General features: G+C 34.8%; 2 long non-coding RNA genes across 4 annotated transcripts in view; one reads left to right on the top strand and one right to left on the bottom strand.

Moving 5' to 3' along the window:
- Positions 1-2,213: 2,213 nt before the first annotated feature.
- The window catches only part of LOC105344311 (uncharacterized), a 14,429-nt gene continuing 1,617 nt past the window's right edge, over positions 2,214-15,025 (bottom strand). The window contains exons 2-3 of one of the 3 annotated variants that reach the window (XR_010712353.1): positions 11,057-11,345; positions 2,214-2,417 (exon numbers count right to left, since the gene is read on the bottom strand). This is a non-coding gene — a long non-coding RNA (uncharacterized lncRNA). Of the gene's footprint in view, positions 2,418-2,882; positions 4,287-9,971; positions 10,271-11,056; positions 11,346-15,025 lie in introns of those variants that run through there. The other 2 variants (XR_010712354.1, XR_902856.4) reach the window with 2 other exon arrangements.
- LOC136274065 (uncharacterized) overlaps positions 11,694-15,025 on the top strand; it is a 3,900-nt gene continuing 568 nt past the window's right edge. Inside the window, exons 1-3 of the long non-coding RNA XR_010712355.1 lie at positions 11,694-12,174; positions 13,461-13,839; positions 13,981-15,025. The exon at positions 13,981-15,025 is cut by the window's right edge and continues 568 nt beyond it. This is a non-coding gene — a long non-coding RNA (uncharacterized lncRNA). The remainder of the gene's footprint in view (positions 12,175-13,460; positions 13,840-13,980) is intronic.

The following is a 15,025-nucleotide window of genomic DNA, read 5'->3' as shown; positions in this document are numbered from 1 at the left end:
CATCCCCCTTTTCTTGTTGAAATTGTTGTATTTTCAGGTGTAAATGTCATTCTATCAGGGGTGTTCATGTTTAAACAATTCTTTTTATAACAAATGTCGATAAAATGAATTGAACTGATGTTAATGATTGGCCTTATGCATAAGGTCCGCGCCCTTGGCCTTGGTAAGCTTCTGTCCTTCCACGATGCTCCCTCTTTTGCCAATTGGATTTTTATTTCTCATAATGATTATCAACATTGAAATTTTATTTTTCAAAATTATCAACCATGAAGCCATTAACACTGATTAATGATGCTTTTAATCAAAATGGTATCGTTCACATAGATAAATTATGATACAGACTCTCGCGTGAATTGATTATTCAGTGATGATTATTATCACTAAACTCTTGTTTTTTTTCTGTTTTTTCTCTTTTTTCTTTATTGTATTCTTGGTTTTTTTCTCTAAAACTTATTATTTTTTTCTGAGAACAAATTTTTTGATAGCCAATATAGCAAAAAGGCTTTAGCAAAATCTCAGTTTAATTACCCTTGATATTTTTTCACTTTTTGATGTGATAATCGAATTAAACTTTCCAGAAATGGTATTTAAACATACATAAAGAGTATCATTTTCGTCTAATAAATTTCCCCTAACCTTTTGTGTCATATTTTTTGCCTATTGAATTTTTTGCTGGTGGCATTACTCGTACCTACGTGTACACCACTACTGAAGCTTACATGCCGATACTTATGATTTTAACTTCAGCATGATTCATTTTTAAAATACTAAAGCCCATTAGTGCACTGAATCGGCTCATTAGACAAGTTATTTTGCGGAGGAATGTTCTAAGCTAATATATATACCTTTGAAAACTAGAATCATCCCATCGATATTTAATGGATACAAGCAATAACACGGGATCTGTCCTATTCTCCTCGGTTTTGTTCTATTTTGGTTCAACAATATAAACCTAGATTAATGTTACGGTAATATTTTCTAAATGAATGATATCTTGCGTTTAAAATTCATTATCATATTTAATTAATACATTACTAGTGTTAGAATGACGGTTCGACCCCCACAGTTTATTTTCGCGGTGCTATGGGACCGAGGAGGGGGAGGGGGTCAATGGATAAGGATCGAATGAAATTATCATACGTAAGCATTAACTTGTTATTGCGTAGATGTAGATTATAACAATTTTTTTGAAATATTGGAAGTATATGTACGTATACCTTTTTGTCTCATAAGAATACTTTTATTTACATTCTAGATATAGTATTTCTCATATATCTTTAATTTGAATTGAACAAGTTTTATTGTATAAACCATCAAAGGATTAAAAAACAAATTTTAACAGTTTACAAGTTCAGCAGTACTGATATAGTTTGTAACATTTCATATATTATATATCTATTTCTTTTGAATACCCTGGTCCACATTCAGTTTATATACTATTTCCTTTATTAATTAGCCATACATTTAGCTGTCTACTGAGTTCCTTGGTCTACATTTAGTTTGTTATTTAGTCATATATATTTAGTTGTCTAGTAAATACTTTGGTCTTCATTTGGTTTGCTGCAGTATGGTGGTTTTTTTTTTTTTGCTTTAAAACCTCTTAGAATGTTTTTCTTATTTGAACAAGTTGCTCTACAATCACGTGACGTATAATTTTCTCGGTACGGTTTGACAGGATTTAGCCACCCACGTAACTCTCGTTGATTTATACTTATTGTGATGTTTCGCCCATTAAACATCTACACATTCTGCGTGGGTACAACCTTCCCTCTCCAGCCTCCCAGTGAAATGGAACACTGCTCGGAAAATAAAACCCTTCTTATGATTCGGTACCATGTACTTCTACATACCTTACAGTTGCCTTTTACTACCCTGATCAAACAAATCAACTTAAGAATGAATAGAAACTAAACAATTACTTAAAATCGCAACTGTTTTTTGAAAATCACTTTACGACATTTGAGATCTCCCACTAGTCGCCAAGTCTGGCCAGAATATCTAAACTGCAGGCACGCTCTTCAGAACTGTGTACCATTTGGGTGATCAAAGCACCACCAGTGCATTGTTACCAAGCCAAACTTGACAGCCATGCTACATTAGCTATGTATGTATAAATCCTTCTTCGCGTAATTAACAATCGGCGATGTTGAAAAATAATTAAAAATAGATGCGACAGGAGCTCGGCACTGGTCTATATCCCCCTAAAGTCGAACACTTTTATGTTTCTCGTTGGCAGGGTAAATATTTAATGAGCGAGTAAAAACATATCTGAAACTAAAATTTAAATCAACTCACATTAAAATTATCGATTGTTTAAAACAGAAAATTAACAAGGCGTGCTGTTGAATGTATATGGTAATCAAGATGATAGTCTAGCAGGTATGGTAATTGACATTCATCTGCATCAAATGTGCAACCTAAAAAAACCACAAAGGAAAGATTCAATCATCGGAAATATTTGTTACAAAACTCTACAAAGTTTAAATAAAGCACGTTTTTAGTAAAAAGTACATCGTGTAATCAACGTCCTGAAACATATCTAATGTTTATGTCTGTTCTCAAATCAAGAGTCCCTTAGGGGCATAAATAATCTAAAAAAATGTAAAATACTCTTTTAAACAACCAGAAAAAAATATGTTTATAATTCACAATGGTCTAAAATTGTCTCATAAATTTAATGGAAATATGAAATATTAAAAAAAAAAAGTATTTTCAAGGATAGATAGAAATTCTATACAGTATAAAAAGAATGGCAGACTAGTACAACATTTTTAAAAAGCCTAACAATCGTATAATCCAAATAGTCAAGACAATCAAAATATTCAGGAAAATTAGAATAGTCAAGACAACCAAAAATAGCCAAGGCAATTATAAATAGTCAAGACAATCCAAATATAGTCAGGACAATCTAAAGAATAAAGACAATCACAATATTCACGACAGTCAAAATAGACAGTACAAGCAAAATAGTCAAGACAAGTAGTCGAAATCCAAAGATACAGCTGATTGTTTTAGCATTTTCATAGTATTGTACACATAAAGCTTATTAGGGCTGGATGGTCGTGGCCATTTTTTACATCATAATAATCTCCTTAAAAAGAAGAGCACTTTATAAAGATATAGGAAAATACTAAAAATTCAAAGTTAATATATCTAATGTTTTCTTTACTTAATTATTGTTTACAGCCAAAAATTTAATGTATGAAGTTTTAAGATAGATCTGGAATGGTTAATTTGTTGATCCTCAAGCCTCCTTAACAAATTCTGATACGACCACACCAATATCTTGGTTTGCTCTTTTTTTTTTAATTTTTCTTTGTTGGTTGTTTTTACAGATTTATCAGATTTTTCCACGCTTTACTGTTAGATTTGAGCCAACAACACACGCATTTAATCGTGCGCAGTACATAAAGTGTGTCATCAGCTACTAGCAATATATCTATACAAAACCTTTATAGTTTGCGAGTTGCATTCCTTTTTACAGAATCGCAACCAATTGGTGTACCTTGCTTTTCTTTTGGATGTTTTTTTTTTTTAAATAATGAACTGTAGCTTTGTGGTCCCCGTGGATACAACAACAAGACCGTGTACTGAGATCCCAGTAACGTTCGGCAGGATCAATGGTTCGGACCGGTATTGTTCCCATATACTGGACGTTACGGACGGAGCACAGAATGAAGGGTGTCTGCGGGCAAACTCATTACACAGGTGTACGGAGTGATGGGGAGATTTTTTCTTACCAAAGCGATTCCTGTTTATTTTAGGGATGACCAAAGAATGTAGCCCTTTACTGTGGTAAGGAGAATTGACGTTTGTCCAGCCCGATAAACAAAACTCCGGACCCCGCGGCCGAAACACCTGGGCTCGTGCTGACCAAATCGGTGGCGTGGATTTTATAAGCTCAATTTTATTTCTGAAGAAATACGATTTTAATCTCTGTTTTATCAGGATATAAATATTTCTGTCAGAATTGTAGGTATTTTAGACAAATGACGACCAGGAATACACAGAGAAGAGATTTATCTCTTGCTGAATTGAAATCGGATCCTCGCAACAACAGCGGAGACTGTAATTAGATTTCAATGAGTTGAAGGAAGTGGCCGCATGACAATAGGAGATATTCGACACTCGTTATATAATTCTCCTCACCAATACAGGTGCACAAACTGTAAATGACATTTCTTTTATTCCGCGAAGAATTTGTCCACGATTTGTGAGTGAGGGGCTCGTCTGACATACGTACCGGGGTCAGTCGGGTTCATCTGGACGTTAGGGGGCGTGGTCACCTGTCACAGCGATAAAAAAAAATATAACATATATAACAAGAACTTTGATTGTTTTTAAATCAAGTAAAATTTGCCCGTTTTAACTCCATAGATAACTTGTTAAACATCAACATTAAGATTTAGATGATATCCGTCTGTTCCAGTAATTATTTTGAAGATAATAATATGAATTATGGGCATAAAAAGCTACATGTTTGCATTACATGAATGGCAATATATTTGACTTGATCGAAAAATGGATTATCATTCAAATTTAAATTACCAAAAAGATTAATAACTAAAACATAACCAAAGGATAATTGTCTCCCACTAATCTTCTCAAAGTTGGTTGTTACAGATTTCATCACAGGTGTTAAGGACAGGAACCACCCCACACTCGTGAAATGACCACTTGTTTGTTCGAGGATTACCTTTTTTTTTTGGGGGGGTGGTCCTTTTTACTATTTGTTTCAATTTTTTCATGAATCATTCATTTCAGATACATGTTTAATAATTCTTGATCAAACTTATTCTCACACTGAATCTAAAATTACTCCAAAACAAATATCTTTTTAAAAATAACATCAACTTTGTATACTACATATTGTTTATATAATGCTTATTTTAGTTTTTTCTGATATTTAAGAAATAAAACATATGTCCACAAAATTAAACGACCGTTGTTTAAAGCTAACTTAGCTAAATATTTAAACATAACACTTAATCACTAAGTAGATAAAACAGTGATTAGCATAATTATTCCACCTTAATACGAAGGGGATTTAGTATTCATTAAATATTGATGAGAAATGTGCCACAGGTTTTGTGAAAATAAAGCCGTCAATATTCATGATCTAAAAATGTTTGCGGTTCTTTAAAAATAGAAATATGACTAAAGGATGAAAGAGAGAGTATTAATCTGCGGTAATTGTCGCATATAGCAGATGTATGCATGTATTCTTTGTCAAATAACAGTCAACATGTTACGAGAGGGAAGGGGGTACAAAAGACGCCCTGGATTCTAACCACTTTCTGGGTAGTAAAAAAGCATAAATTGTGAGGACTTGATTGATATTTATAAATTTGTTATGTAAATAATTCATTCATTAATTTATTATTCAATTTTCTATTAAAAAGAACAAGTGTGGCCCTATATACCCCCCCCCCCACCCCCCGAAAAAATAAATGAATAAAACACAAAAAAATAAATAAAACAAACAAAATAAAAAAACACACGACCAAAGAAGTGTACAAAATCGCCATTGTTATACAGGGAAGGTCTATGCATGTAATAAATAATTTACTTAAACATTACAAAGTGCATTAAAACAGCAATATTTGGGGGGGGGGGGGGTGGTCATATATGGTTTTCTATTATCGACTTGTGAATTGCACTGGAATTATTTACGTACACACATAAAAGAAATCATTCATATATATGTACGTATATTTTGTCTTCCATATTACATTTACTGTTGTTTGATAACAGAGCTCAGCTGGTCATCTCTGTCAACAGTCACGTGTTTGCAACCAATATTCACCTCGTTAAGAGATTTTGAAATGCATATTATGAATTCGAAATTTCAAAACGCTCGTAACAGTTAATGTTGACATACTATAGATCATTCATAATGATATTTCATAGAGTTAAAATCTGATATTAAAAAATCATAGTACATGTATCTTGCTACATGCATGTTTGCACTGCTGTTTTAGATATATATTAATACTACTTCTCTCAAATATTCCTGGTCAGTAGTTCCCCATTTTCAATATATGTTTTTTTTAATTAACAGAGATATCGTAAGTTAAGTTTTAATAAACAACAAATACTTTAAAAATTCTGAAAATATGTGGAAAAAATGTATCGTTCTAACTATGCATCTCTTAGATTCTTAAAAAGTTTCCTAACTTTGTAATTGAATAGTAATTATTGTCTGTATATTTATATATTAAGGAACACGCATTTATACGTAATTTGTAACATGTAACATTTGCTAAATGTTACATGTACTGCACTCGACCCCCAAGGTCTTTTAAGATTTCTGACATTTGATTCAGGTATATTCGTGATATTGGACCATAGTAATTTTGTTGGATTGTATGGAGCAGACCACGAACTCCCGCACACGCGGGAAAGGAACAGTTGGCGGTGTCCATATCTGTAGGCGCCCCCTGGCGTAAATCAGCCGTGTTATGTCTCCAACATGTGCCCAAAGTGAACCCTCCCCGGTCATCGCTGTTATAAAGAGTCGCTGATTTTTTAAGCACTTCGTTTCTTTGAGGTTCTACAAAAAACAAATGTTTCTTTCTCCGGGAAACAAACACATGAAGCATATCGCGGCGTCGTTAAGCGGGCTCCAACTTCCAGGAAATATCATCATTTGTGACGAGAACGAGGCATTGACAGACTCCCCGGCACCGAACCCAAGTTTCGGCTAGCCGACCCGCTGCAGCGGCAAAATGGTCGTAAAGCTGTTTTTTTTCCTGACCAGTAGCTTCGTGATTCTTTGAATCAGTTCTTTTTATGTGAATTTTCGGCATTTTCATGCTGATTTTTTAAATATGGTATTCATAAGGTCATGATGTTGGTAAATCATTTTTACTATCGAAGTTTAAAAAAACTCAACCTCAAAAGCTACCAAGAAAAACAACCCCAAATTAATAAAAAGAAATGTCTCTCATAACTGGGGTTAATTGACTTATAACCAATCTTTTGATAACAGCGCAAATAAATCAGAGATATTAAGTTTATACGATTTTCCAAAAATGCACAGAAAGTGCACATGATCTATAAAATCGCTCAAAAATAACAGGACTAATAAGATTTAGAGCTAACATATTAAAATCTTGACATTTATCCTAAGAATAGCAGTATTTCAACCAGAATTTCATGAATCTATTTAATTTGCAAAACCAGACAAGTTATACTTTGAGAATATGTGTTAAATTTACCGTTCCTTCTGATAAACATTTGATAAACGCAATTAAACCTAGGGAAGGTAATAATATACCATTTCACGATTAAAGGCAGGTTCAAACAAAATCCCCCGTCACAAAGGAACAATGGAAGAAAACTGTCATAGAATTTTTATTGTCTTGGAAAGAACCGTTGACACGGATAGGTCTATGAAGTTTTGATATATTTATTTCAAAGTCGTGGAACACAATAGCCAGATAGACAGAAAACTCCGGGACCCATTGATCAAGTTCGGGCTATAATATTCTCCTGCCTATACGCGGAGAAAATGCCGCATATCTCATTAAATTGTCAATTTACAGTTTTGTTTACCAAGAGCGTGTCATCACTTACTGGTTAAGACAAGAAAACGATATCAGTAGGGGTCTCTGGGATTCCAGACATAGCCGGAGAAATGGTCACCAAATGCTTATCAACACCAGCGTCACCCCCAATCTATTGATCTGTCATTTTATTATCAATTAAACCCGCCAGAAATCAGAAATATTCTAATATACAAATTGTAAAATGCGTTTCATTATCCCACCAAACTTTTAATGGCCATTACGAACTGTCTCTGCAGAGTAAAGAACTTTATAAGTTTCTCAGCGCAAGACAAATCAAAAGCTACGCAGACGTTGTAAAAAAGGGACTGAATTCAGTGGAATTAAAACCAAGGTTTATGCCACAGAAATAAATATGTTGTTTAATCCTTCTAAAAAGTCATATATATTTTTTAAAAGAACCATGTGTTCTTTGATCCTTTGAACGATGACGCGTTGTCATCTAATGAAGTCATCATCAAAAATAAAAAAAAAATAAAATAAAGAGACTGCCAAATCCCCAATTCAATGGAAAAAAAATGAAATAAACGAATAACTTGGAGGAACATTCGGGTCCTTTGCCCCTTACCAATTTATCCATGCAATGGTCACGCTAAGCCCACTCCTTTGGGTTCTTGGTTGAAATCTTAAGGCAATTAAATTGCCATAAATCACCCCCAAGACCAAACCTTCAGGCATGGGACATTCTGGAGGTTCGTTTCTCCTTCCGTACCTTGCCGGTATACTCCATGGCTGGGTATCGCTTTGTTTGGGAGCAGCGAAACAGAAACTATTATGGATGAAGATATAACTTTAATGTGAACCTTAACGAGAATAAAGATGCCGCATTAACAAACCGTTCTATTGAGAATGAAAAAAGACGAATTGTCCCTTTAGATTTATGATCAGGTGCTTTTATGCGATCGAGAGACATATTTTACAGAAAATTACCGACTTAAAATATTTTTTTTTGTTAGTTTTCAAGGTAATATCTTTTATATCTATACATTTTGCGAGTACACTATGAATAGAAATAAGCTTCTGGAATACGTAACTATTGGTAAAAAAAACAACATTCTATTTTTTTTCAAGATATACTCGATAAATGTATTTGAATTTTCTTTTGAAAATTTGAATAGATTGGTAAAATAATCAACTACATCTGATTTTTAATAAAAACCGAAAGCGCAGCGTAATGATATAGGCGTGAACCCTCACTATAGTTGTCATGAGGTTTATGTAAACGTAACTTTGGAAGAAAATTAAATCAACATATTTACCTAAGAAGATGAAAATTACACGCTTGAAAATGATATGAAATATAATAGAAATATCGCCTTTTTCATCAGTGTCGAGCAATAGCAATATACGCCTCTCTGACTATGATAGCGATTCTTCTTGATGTCACCCAACCCATTGGGGCAAGGTAATTTTTTACATGCAAGTATCTTATGATTGTTAGATTATATTTCATGGCTAAAACTAATGAGGAACAACCTATTTGGTTTTCCTTTCTGCAAAACTAAATGAGAGCCGGAGCCGACTTGTCTGTTGTACCCTTCGCGAGATGGGCAGAGGTGACGCTCTCCCTTACTTATATTAATGGTTTGTGTGCAGGAGTTACGTATGATTTCAATATATTCTAATTAACATTAGAGTTATACTGCATCGCGTCGAGATCAAAGGTACCGGCGAACGGAACGCGATGTCGAGTATAAGCCATAACAATTTCCAAGCAACAAGATGGCGACAGCGCATGTGGTAAAGCAATAGAGAGGCTAGTGTTTTCAACTTGAACAAATTGCACAGGAGGGTGTTTGTTTACGGGCCTGTGTTATTCCTGTTAAAAACATTTATTGATCTATAAAAGCCCGGAATCCATTTTCCTTTCAATTTCATCTACTAGCTAAATATACTAAATATGCCATCTTCTTCTCTGCCAAATGATTTGCAATGGTGAAGATCATTTTCATCAGTAGCATTACAACATGACAGAGAACCTGGTGAGCGACATTGGGATCGAATTAACAATGGCGTTTGTTACATGTGCAGCAAGGAGCAGTGACAGTTCACCACAGTCAAATTTCCTAAAATTTCTAAAAACCGCCATCGAAGAGACATTAACGATAGAAGCCAATTGACTTTCACTAGAACACAAATTTCAATGGTTGAAGCACACACCGTATTGGAAATCTAAAAGCAAACAGATGCATCGACCGAGATGGTCGGGAATCTTTTGTTGTCGAAATTCTTCCCGCTGTGTCAAATAGACTATGTCACGGCTATGGGACAAAACCAGCAGTCTCTCAAACCGATCTACGGAATAAAAACTCCCCTCCCCTTTCACACCCTAATCCCAAAGTGATTTGCCCGCTTATTCAAACTTCATCATCCGTCACGCATGACTTGATTTACCATTTAAGGTTTAAAATTTGACACGTTTTATTGGGAATGACTAGAAAGAATACCGATATATCCGCTGAATTTTGGGCCTTTTCAATCTGTGTTAGTGCACCATGATGTCTATTTACACACATTTGGTACATTTATCACAAATCTAAAACTTTAATTCGTCCACTTCCAAAAATTCTCGTCAAATTAATCCTATGGCAGCCACGTTGCTCGAATGGCCGTGTGAGTTGTCACTCTTTTTGAAAAAAATATTTGTCCAAGTCTGGAAAACACCAGTCATGCATGTATGGTGAAAGAAAATAGTTCGTCATCTAAAAAAAAAATCAAAACGAAAATATGAATCTTGTTTTGTTTTGAAAAAGCAACAAAGAAACTTTATAATGAAATATATTTTTAATTGTTAATTTCAATTTTTTATATCCTGATTTGATGCCTAGGTTTTCGCTATTTCGAATTGACCTAGTGATCTTTATCGTTTCTTTATTTTACATATAATTATAGAAATCGGATTATAGATTACATAACGAATGAAAAGGATCAATTTATTCAACAAAAAAACCCCGCTGATTTTCATATTTCGGCAAAAAATAAAATTCATAAATCTTAAAATGATATGGAAATGAAACTATTCCTAGCACAATGTATAACTTATGTCTGACAGTTTGTCTATACTTAAATAAATGTTAGCACCAATCTAAATTGAGAATTTTAACAAATTCGAGTACAAGAACGAAACAAACCCGGAACTTGCGCACCCGAAACCTGTAAAGAATTATGTAAAATGAATTTTATTTGTTTTCTTGTTTCGGTTTTTTATCAATTGTGTATAGTTTAATGTTTTCGGCTACTTTTACATGTATTACACGTTTTAAAAATTATTTTAGTATGTTAGCGATATCTAATTAAACGTGACTAATATTGTTGAAGTACTTTTTTACCATTTCTTTTATTTTATTCATTCTTGACATTTTAAAAATATATTTATCTTTTTAAAAATATTTTTAAAGGGGGGGGGGGGGGGTTAACCGATTTTTAAATGTGATCACTGAATTTTAAATGTTCTTGAATAACGTAATTTTTATTAAAAAAAATTATACCTGTCTCTTTTCAACGACTTTTGCCGTCTAATTATCATCAGGTGTATCGATCTAAGTCACCTCGCTATGTCACACTATATATAGATCTTTGTCGTGTTTACATTGATTCCGGAGACCACCATGGGCCAGGAATAATTCTCGACGGACTGTGAAGTTCCGGGACCGCCGGCCTAGATGATGATAGGTTGGGTTCTGACACCTGGTTGTACGACCTGCCAAAGGGCGCCCCCTCCCAGTCAGTGCCCCAAGTCGCCATGTAGATAACAAGCCGTTAATAAGTTGTTGCAGCCTGTAATATAAAACCGGGTAGAATTAGTGACTTCCCATACACATTAGCACGACAGTGACATAAAATTCCTAATGAATTGACTCAGTCAATGGTGTAAGTGCCGTTACAATTAGGACTCATTTAAAATTTTGGTTAAAAAAAATGTTTCACTGCTATCAGATTGATTCATTTTTAAATTGGTAGTAAAACAATGAATTGAGATATCTAAAAGGATAAGGAACTTGAGTTGTTCAATTCTGGCATGCGCATTTATTCAGCGAATTAAATAACGCGAATTTTCCCGCTTCTAAGCATTTGGTTTATGTAACAATTACCATTTCTAGGGAAGAATTAATTACCAAAGTACATAAACAAAGCAAGTTGTCCTGTTCAGCAGAGAGGGGAGCTGTATGGTTTATAATAAGTCTCCTCGCAAGCTCCGGCGATTGGCGCATCCCCCGCACTTAAAACATACCGAACTTCTGTCTGAACAGAGTTGTTGAAATGTTTATTGTACAACACGGTAAAACATGTTATTCCAAGTAATACTTGGATCATGTGGTAATCATTCTGAAGGAGTTATATTCCTCCGCCAAGCCCCGGATGTCTAATTTTGGGGAAGTGAAAGTAGATTTATGTCACCGTGATAGACGACAGAGGCCGCCAGTTTAACATCTTGTCAGCTGTTGTAAACAGATCATGATGGACGAGAAAACATAAATTATAGGTAGCAGCAAATATTATTACACAGTGAAGAACTTGAAGAAAACTCTTGTCTGCTGGACGCATTATATTGTCTCGGAATTTCCAAATTGCATCGGCTGCCACATGGTCAAACACTAGCAACCAGGTGTATTTGGGCGTTATCTGCCTTACTTTTCTTTAAATTTGTTATTTCAATTTTTAAGTTTAAACCGTTTAAATTATTTGGCTTTAGCGGCAGAAGAGACTGATAAATTGGCTTCAGCGCATATGCGAAGCCTGTCTTTTCTTCCGACACCGTTTTCGTTCATTCCCTCTGGCGTCTTTATATATATCTGATGCAGCATGCCGACATTTTTTGTATTCTTGTATTTTTTCATCTCAGTTTGACACAGCGTGTTCACGACAAGATTTCAGCGGCTGAAGGGCCCACACAGAACACAGCGCATACCCTTATAATTGCATCAAAGCAATCCTCAGCAAAATAAGTTTCTCTGCGCAGCTTCCTGTCTCGTTCTGCGATTATTATTGGCTGCAATTTTTATCAGGTGTAAAGTACCTGTTCTCAATTTTAAGACATCTTTCCTACACTTCACAAGAAACATGTTTTTGAAATTAGCCAAATTGATTGATTACAAGTAAAATGCTTTTTAATGTGTGGGCATTCGTCTGGGATAACTTTGTGCAGTGTCTGAGATTCTCTCGTTACTGTTTAACTACGCTTTCTTCTGACAATATTGTCTAAAATGATTTATTTCAAATGCAATTGTTGAAAGATGTCTTATGTTTTTAGAAAAGTATTATCACGAATGTTTTTTAAAAAGCAGATTTATTCACGAGGTAGTGCTCAAAGTAGTTTAATTTATACTGAGAATAATTAACCAAAATATGCTATTAAAATTGTTTTACAAATTAAAGTATGTTACAAAACCAAGAAAGTGCTCATATGCATCTATTCCAGAATTGTATCATTGTAATGAAGAAATAAAAAGTGTCAACTAAGTAGTAAAACTGTAGTCATATATGAATTATGTACATGAGCGATGTTGAAACTGATAACATTGCGCTAATTTTAATTAATTGGATAATTAATGAATTTATTTTAGTCTTTTTGACGAATGAAAAAAAAGACTTCCGACAGTGGTTCAAGACTAAAAGACATATCCACCCATGATACTTCAACCTGAATTTATATGAAGTTTATAAGTATATCAATGAGCCATCTGATGCATGTTTTTCTTGATTCATTCTCGTTTGCAATCCTGTTGATATAGTTTCATTGCTTACAGACTAAAATCTCAGAAATTCCCATAGCGTACGAAAGCTGGTCATTTTATCCGGCTTGTCGTTAAGTACCGAACGTTTCAGATTTTATAATCTCCACGTGGCCAGCAAAATTGACGGAGTGATAATTATAACATTCTTGAATTGCAGGCCTCGGAGTTAAACTGGTAATTTTCTGTCATCGCTTATTCATTACACTGCGAACGAGACCTCTCCAGGGAAAGGTTTTGGTTTCTACAACTCGGACTTGTGTTAGTATCCATATTTCTGTTCAATGCCTGGTACGGCTCGCTCTTGCTCATACTCGTTCTCTTCCATTACTGTACCCATCTAAATCAACATGACACTAATCCGTGAAATGCAAGATTCAAAGTTGGAGAAAAAAGGACAAAATGTGGAGTATGATTATTACTGTTAAAAAGGGGGAGTTGCTTATGCCAGACCACAAGAGAGCAGATCAACCAGAAAGGAGCAAGTCGATTTCGACATTTTGTCTGGGAAAGATGCTGTTTCTTTCCCATTCTAAAAAGCAAGTCAGATTTGATTTCACAACAAAGATCTTGCATGTGACACAAGTCTTTGGAGAGATCCATGATTCCAATGCCCCTGTGTCTAAGACCTTTATTCTGTATATGGTGTCATTACGTTTGTCCTTTCTGTTTTGTTGCAGGATATCACTGCACCACCACAGGTCCACATCAGACCCATCTCCAGAGATTTCAAGTCTGATAAACATCGACTTCAGCGACTGCGCAACAATTGAATGAAACCATAGAAGGTTGTCGTTTTAACACAGGTGTCTGTGTAAGGGACCTGTCACCGCATCCAGCGGCCGACACCTTTATAATGGGTGCTCATGTTTTATTAAAGGTGCACAACACAAAGAAATGCTGTCAGGAAAAACTCATCACCGATATATCTGAAGCCAACCGATATCACCTGTGAAAATAAGAAGACGAAAAAGAATTCCAACATGCGACCATCAAAATAGATGCAAGCTTAAAATGTGTACATTGAATGATGTGGTATTTAAAACTTTCATATGTAAATTGTACATGAAAATGATGTCTGATATCTCTTTAATTACCATCAATTAATTATTTCATTTTTCAGACTAAAATAGAAATCATCACACATGTATTTTCAATCATCTTTAGTCATACGTTATGGTATGCAAACACGATCAAACTGTCAATCTAGTTATTTCACTGAACAGTGATGAATATTTATACTGCTCTGTACCCCCACAAAGTTCTATAGACAAGTCAGCCCGCCTTTTGACGCTATTTGAGGAATGATAGACTATCAAATTCGTTTATCACATTCACGCATGGTCACCCTCTTATCCAAAATAATGGACCAGCAAGTCAAGAAAAAGAAGTTACGACACTTGGTGTTATTTCACGGTCGTTAAACGATTCCACTCAGAGACACACGAGAGAGGGGGTTCGGTATCGGCTTGACATTTCTTGATCCCACTTCAAGGAACAAAGAGGCGAACTACCACCGGGGTCCGCGGAGCTCTTTAAAAATGTGATATCATTGATCAGGGTGCCCATGGCTCATCCTAATCACAACTGTCAACATGCGCCACGAAACACAATCCGGAACCTCCATATGCTCCCCAATTTTTTTTTATATCAATTTACATTATAACTTATCAAATATCTAGAATACATGTTCAATCATATTTCGGTTATGAACTATGTAGAATC

This window comes from Magallana gigas, chromosome 3 (assembly GCF_963853765.1).
Source record: "Magallana gigas chromosome 3, xbMagGiga1.1, whole genome shotgun sequence".
NCBI lineage: Eukaryota > Metazoa > Mollusca > Bivalvia > Ostreida > Ostreidae > Magallana > Magallana gigas.
This window is presented reverse-complemented; position numbering and strand designations above follow the sequence as displayed.